The following is a 7,224-nucleotide window of genomic DNA, read 5'->3' on the forward strand; positions in this document are numbered from 1 at the left end:
AATACAATGAATCTCCGATAGTATCCGGCGAGTCCAAGAAAAGTGCGGATCTCGCTAACTGAAGTGGGTGCCAACCATTCAGTGACCGACTGAACCTTGGTGGGGTCTACTGCTATACCTTCTCCTGATATAACATGTCCAAGGAATCCGACTTCCTTCAACCAAAACTCGCATTTGCTGAACTTGGCATATAACTGGTGTTCCCTGAGTTTCTCAAGAACTAAGCGCAAATGCTCCTTGTGCTCCTCTTCGTTCTTCGAGTATACCATTATATCATCAATAAACACCACAACAAGCTTGTCCAAATACTCCATGAACACCCTGTTCATCATGCTCATGAAATAGGCAGGGGCGTTAGTCAGTCGAAATGACATGACCGTATATTCATACAACCCGTACCGTGTGGTGAACGCTGTCTTTGGTATATCCTTCTCGTGAATCTTCAACTGATGGCATCCTGATCGCAAATCGATCTTTGAAAACACCTTAGCTCCTTGCAGCTGATCAAACAGATCACTGATCATCGGCAGTGGGTGCTTGTTCTTGATCGTCACTTCATTCAAGGCCCGATAATCAACAACCATCCTTAGGGACTTATCCTTCTTCTCCACCAAAAGCACTGGGGCTCCCCATGGTGATGAACTCCGTCGAATGTAACCTTTCTCCAATAACTCCATGATATGTTTCTTAATCTCTTCCAGATCATTTGCAGGCATCCGATAGGGTCTCTTGGATATTGGCCATGTACCTGGCAATAGCTCTATCAAAAATTCGATGTCTCGATCCAGTGGCATGCCTGGTAATTCCTCTGGTAAAACATCTGAGTAAACCTTCACTACAGGCACTTCCTCCTGAACAACTCTTGTGAGGGTATTCACTTGGCTCCTCCTAGGCACATGCCTAGATACATACTTAATCCTTTTTCCCTTTGGGGTGGTGAGATAAATCGACTTACTAGCACAGTCAATACTTCCTCCATACTTTGACATCCAGTCCTTGCCTAATATCACATCCAATCCTTGTGACTCCAAGATAATTAGGTCGGACGGAAAAACATGGTTACCGATGGTTAGGGGTATCTGGTCGCACCATCGACTAGCCATATACTTTGCTCCAGGTGAACTCACTAACAGAGGGGTCCTAAGGGTTTGGGTTGGTAGTTTAAACTTATCCATGAATCCCCTTGATATGTATGAATGTGATGCACCAGTATCAAAAAGAACAAGAGCGGTAAATGACTTAACCAAAAACTTACCTATAACCGCGTCTGGCTGCTCTTCAACCTCCTCTACGTTAACGTGGTTCACTTGTCCTTTGTTGAATGTATTGGGCTTCTTCCCAGCGCTCCCATTTCCGTTTCCATTCTTTCCTTCAGGGCACTCCGTGGCATAGTGTCCAGTCTTCCCGCACTTATAACAAGTAATGTGACTTAGATCTCTTTTGGCGGGTGTGGCTGGATTGGGGCGGTTCTGATTGTTGTTGGTTCCGTTCCCATTCCCATTCTTAGAACTAGTGTGGTTATGCGAACTTCCTCCGGTGTGGTCATGACCTCCATGGTTATGAACAAGTCCTCCCGAGTTCGGGGTTAGGTGAGGCTTTTGCTGAGCTCCTGAGTTATACCTCCCTTGTCCATACTTCCTCTTACGGCTCTCAATCTGTTGCTGCTTCCCTTCAATCATAAGGGCCTTATCTACCAATTCCTGGTAGTTGTTGAAGGTTGCTACCATCAACTACATGCTCATCTCATCATTCAGCCGTTCCATAAACTTCTCTTGCTTCGCGGCATCTGTGGCCACATCATCAGGGGCATAGCGAGATAACTTGCTAAACTCATCCATGTACTGAGCCACAGTATGGTTCCCCTGGCGTAAGTTGCGAAACTCACGCTTCTTCATATTCATGGCTCCATTTGAGACATGGGATGTGCGGAAAGCTTGCTGAAACTGATCCCAAGTGACATTGGCTATGGGGAAAGTGGCCATGTAATTCTCCCACCATGAACCTGTTGGTCAATCCAATTGATGTGCGGCGAAGCGCACCTTCTTAGCATCTGTGCAACCTGCGGTGGTCAACTCCCTTCCAATACGGCGTAGCCAATCATCAGCAACTATAGGCTCGGTGCTACTGGAAAACACCGGCGGCTGTAATCTCAGAAAACGGGCTAGGTTATCAACTGGAGGCGGGTTGTTGTTGTTGTTGCCTTGGTTCTGAACTAGCAATTGCATCAAGGTGTTCTGCTGCTGGATCAACTGAGTGAGCTCCAGCGGGAAGGCAAATCCGGTGTCACGTCTTGGAGGCATCTGATGGGTTTAGATGGAAGAGATCAGAATATAAAAGGGGTCTAATGAGAAAGCACTACCCATATGCACATGAGACAAACACAAACATTTTACTCAATCAAGCAAGCAAGGGCATACAAGCGGTCTAGAACTATCGCAAAAGTGCTCAACTACTACTATATACATGGGGGAATACTACTAATTATTTGGTGGTCATATAGAAATTTTGATCGGTGGAAGACTCCATGATGTCTGCTCCAGCTTCGTCTTCATAGTCATCATCACTAGGGTCGGAGTCGGTGTCATCGATGATGATGTAGTTGTCCGGGCAAGTGGAATCGTCGTCTTCTCTTCCCGGCGCTGGATCTCCCATGAATACTCCGATCTTCTTTACCAGGTCGTCATTCTTCTCCAATAGTGTCTTAATTTCCTCCTCATATCCATCGCGTGTAAACTTGAGTTCTTCTTCCATCTCTACGATCCTAGTCCTCGCCTTCTTCAAATCCATCATGTCTGCGCACATCTGGTTCTCCTGACGTCGAATGTGCTGGTTTAACTCCTGGATGAAAGCTGCAATGGACCTGTCCTTCTTGGTGCTGATCATCTCCCATTGCTCGTCTCGGCGCCCACATATCTGGTACATGGTGTCCTTAAGATCCTTGTTGTATACTTCTCCAATGCGTCCCATGGTAATGTGGGCTGCCATGCTCTTGCCTAGACTCCAGGTGGGTGCTTCAAAAGAAAGTTCTGTGGGCTTAGTGGTTGGCGGGAACGTCCTTCATGGAACTTGTACTTGAATCATCCAGCGCTCCTCTTCTGGTAAGGTGGCATTGTATGTCCCGGTGAAGCTTGGTATTCCGATGTTCAAGTACCTAGTGACTTCCTTCAAGTGGTGTCCAAAGGGTGTGTCTTCATCCGGCTGCGCGAACTTGTTCTTCAACTCTGCCATCCAAAGGAGTAGAATATGGAGAGAAGTCAGAAATGGGTAGAGAAGAGTGACCTATGGTTTATCTTAGTGGTCGTGTCGTACACTCAGCGTGTGCTCTGATACTATCTTGTAGCGACCCGACCTCAAACGGTCAAGTCTCTGTGCTTCCGTGTCATCCCTGGATCGGTAATGCTGACACACACAGTACTCGAAGGATTTATAACAGAGTAGCAATCACACACTTATTACATCGAATGTCTCAAAAGAGAACTTATTACAATAAATATGGCTTAAGGCCATCTAATAAGATAACAGCGGAGGGCTTGGAAGATAAAGTGAGTCCATCAACTCCAACGGCATAGCTGAGCTGCACGGCAACGACCTAATGAACCTTACTCCTCGTCTGAAAAGTCTGCAACATAATACGTTGCAGCCCGAAAACGGGTCAGCACATGGAATATGCTGGCAATATAACACAGTAGAGCAAGAACATAATAATGCTATCACTACATGCATATTTGGCTGGTGGAAAGCTCTATGGTTATAGTTTTTGCGAAAAGCCAATTTTTCCCTACAACAAAGGAATAGATTTTAATTTAACTATCATGGTAGTTGGAACATCATTGAGAAGGTTCCTCCAACTCAATCCCAATTGAAGTAATTATCAACCCAACAATACTAATTAAGAGTGATGAGATACTTAAGATACTCCAAGTACTAGATACTCAAGATTGTCCATAACCGGGGACACGGCTAACCATGATTAGTTTGTACACTCTGCAGAGGTTTGCGCACTTTTCCTTACAAGACTCAATTGCCTCCGTTGGATTTCTCGCACTACATGATGTTTGAGAAACGGATGACCGGGACACAGTCTTTCAGAAACATTAACTCTTTACTCCGGGAAGACCATACCAAATAGTAACTCTTTACTCTGGACAACACTCAATAGGTTCTACCTGCTGATCCACCTCTTCAAGAGCTTCACGTAACTTACTCAACTATGCTAGAGTCCATAATAGCTTGTGGTTGCACACAGAAGTTTCTAGCATGAATCATCTCAGTTCCCTTTGAGCCTGGGTGGCGGTCCATAGGAAGATCACATGGAACCCCAGGATTTCCAAAAATACAGGAAACACTGGGTTCTCCAGGTGCCTCAATCCACCCAGATGTGTATTCAAGTTGTCACCTTAAGTTGAACCATTAATAACAATCTCACCTCTGTCATGGATTTCACTCACCCAAACCACGTCTACGAGCATAGCATAGCAATATAAGCAACGCGTAGAAGTAACTCCCAAGGGTTTGAATGTAACAGGGCAATAGGTTCTACCTCATCAACTACTTCCCAACCCACATGTTAATGACATCCTAATCATGCAATGTTTGAGGATTGGAACTAATGCATAAAAACTGGGTATGAAAGGGATATGATCAAAGTGTGAACTTGCCTTGCTGACGATCCGCGAAACCTAGGGATTCGATGTAGCACGCTTCGCACTCTGGGAATTCTATTGCAAACAAACAATAGCATACATAATCAACCAAGCAAAGATGCACGGGAAACACTCAAATAAGAGAGATTGACCAGAAAGTTCAACTTAAGAACTCCGGTTCGCAAAAAGAATCAAATCAAACGGATCAACGAAACTCAAACGGCGAAAGAAACAACATCTGTTTACTAATCTGAACTGAAGTCAAATTTTACAGTACCAAAATCTTGTTTAAGTTGATTAAATAGAAAGAGGGTCTCGAGATGAAGATCTAGGCGCTTAAATCGCCTGATTCCGATAAACAAGCGAAAAGATAAACTGAAACGAAATTCAGATCACAAATCACGATCGAAAATAATCGCGGAAAAAATTCCGAGAAAAAGAAAACTGATGAACAAGCTAACGAACGTGCATTCGCTGTCTGTAACTATCAAGCGAAAACCATTCGTTAAAACGAATGTACGGACGAACGTCCGCTAAATAACTAAACCGAGAAAAACCGGCGAACCGGTCTTAAAAAAATGAACTAGGGTTTTCCTTAAAAAAAACCTAAGCGGTTTTCTAAAAAACCGGCGGCGGCGAAATGGCGCGTTACCTCTCCGGCGAGGCTCCAGCGAGGCGGGGCTCGGGCGGCGGCGGCGGGCTTGCGGGGCGGTGGGGCGAGGCGGCGCGGCGCGGCGAGGGAGCGGCGGCGGCGGCGCTCGGCAGCGGTGACGGCGAGGCGCGGGAGGCGGCGGCGCGGCTCGGGAGGCGGGGCACTGCAGGCGGCGGGGTTTGGTGGTGGTGGCGGGGGCTGCGGGGTATTTAAGGAGGGGAGGGGTGGCTTGGAGGAGGGTGCAAGGCGGAGGAGGAGGAGTCCGGCTTGGACTCTTGTCCGAGTCGGCAGCGGCGGCGGCGCGCGCGTCCTTGCAGGAGACGGCTGCGTGGCTTGGGAGACGGGCCGGCTCGGCTGGGCCTTGGCCCAATCGGGCGCTGGAAGTTTTTTAAAAAAGCAATTCCGCCGAACAGAAAATAAATCCTAGAAAATAAAATAAAAATCTAAAAATGCCAAAACAAATTTTCACCGTCTAAATAAAATATTTAGAACGAGATGAACATTTTCTTGGCCCTAAAGTGCAATTTTGAAAACGTGCAATTTTTTTAATGCAAATAAAATCACAATAAAATCCAAATAAAATCAAATATTTGATTTTAATATTTGTCCTCCAATATTTCAATTATTTTGGAGAAGTCATATTATCTCCTCTCATATATTCTAATATGAAATATTTTTCAGAGAGAAAAATAATTAAAACCAAAATCCTCGTTTCAATATTTGATAAAAATCAAATATGAAAATCGGGAAATCCCCAACTCTCTCCGAGGCTCCTTGAGTTGCTTAGGATTTCGAGGATCGCGAAACGAAAATGCAGTAAAATATGATATGCAAGAATGATCTATGTATAACATTCCAAATTGGAAATTTGGGATGTTACAGCACATCACTATAAGCCTTGAAAGCAATGTGACTAATGAGTTAGTTGCCGGATGATGCATTACGAAACGAGTAAAGAGACTTGTCGGTGACGAGATTGAACTAGGTATGATGATACCGACGATCGAAGCTCGGGCAACTAACATATCGATGACAAAGGGAACAACGTATGTTGTTATGCAGTTTGACCGATAAAGATCTTCGTAGAATAGGTAGGAGCCAATATGTGCATCCAGGTCCCTCTATTGGTTATTGACCGAAGATGTGTCTCGGTCATGTCTACATAGTTCTCGAACCCGTAGGGTCCGCACGCTTAACATTCGATGACGATTTGTATTATGAGTTATGTGATTTGATGACCAAAGTTTGTTCGGAGTCCCGGATGAGATCACGGACATGACGAGGAGTCTCGAAATGGCCGAGAGGTAAATATTCATATATTGGACGGCTATATTTGGACATCGGAAAGGATCCGAGTGATTCGGGTATTTTTCGGAGAATCGAGGAGTTACGGGAATTCACCGGGGGAAGTATTGGGCCTTGTTGGGCTTTAGTGGAAAGGAGAGAATGGCCACAAGGGGAGGCAGCGCGCCCCCCATGGGCTGGTCCGAATTGGACTAGGAGGGGGCGGCGCCCCCCTATTTCATTATCCCTCTCCCTCTCCTTCCTTCTTCTCCTACTTGGACTAGGAAAAAGGGGAAACCTACTCCTATTAGGAGTAGGAATCCCCCCTTGGGCCCGCCCCTTGAGGCTGGCCCTCCTCCTCCTCCTCCCCTCCTTTATATACGGGGGAGGGGGCACCCCATAGACACACAAGTTGATCTTTAGCCATGTGCGGTGCCCCCCTCCATAGTTTTCCACCTCGGTCATATTGTCGTAGTGCTTAGGCGAAGCCCTGCATCGGTAACTTCATCATCACCATCAACACGCCGTCGTGCTGACGCAACTCACCCTCGGCCTCAGCTAGATCAAGAGTACGAGGGACTTCACCGAGCTAAACGTGTGCAGATCGCGGAGGTGTTGTGTGTTCGGTACATGATCGGTTGGATC

General features: G+C 46.0%; 1 pseudogene; it reads right to left on the minus strand.

Annotated features, from left to right (window-relative positions):
• Positions 1-2,481: 2,481 nt before the first annotated feature.
• On the minus strand, positions 2,482-3,228 carry LOC147965386 (uncharacterized; annotated as a pseudogene).
• Between the last annotated feature and the right edge of the window lie 3,996 nt (positions 3,229-7,224).

This window comes from Triticum urartu, chromosome 6A, assembly GCF_056163025.1.
Source record: "Triticum urartu cultivar PI428250 chromosome 6A, HENAU_Tu73, whole genome shotgun sequence".
Lineage (NCBI taxonomy): Eukaryota > Viridiplantae > Streptophyta > Magnoliopsida > Poales > Poaceae > Triticum > Triticum urartu.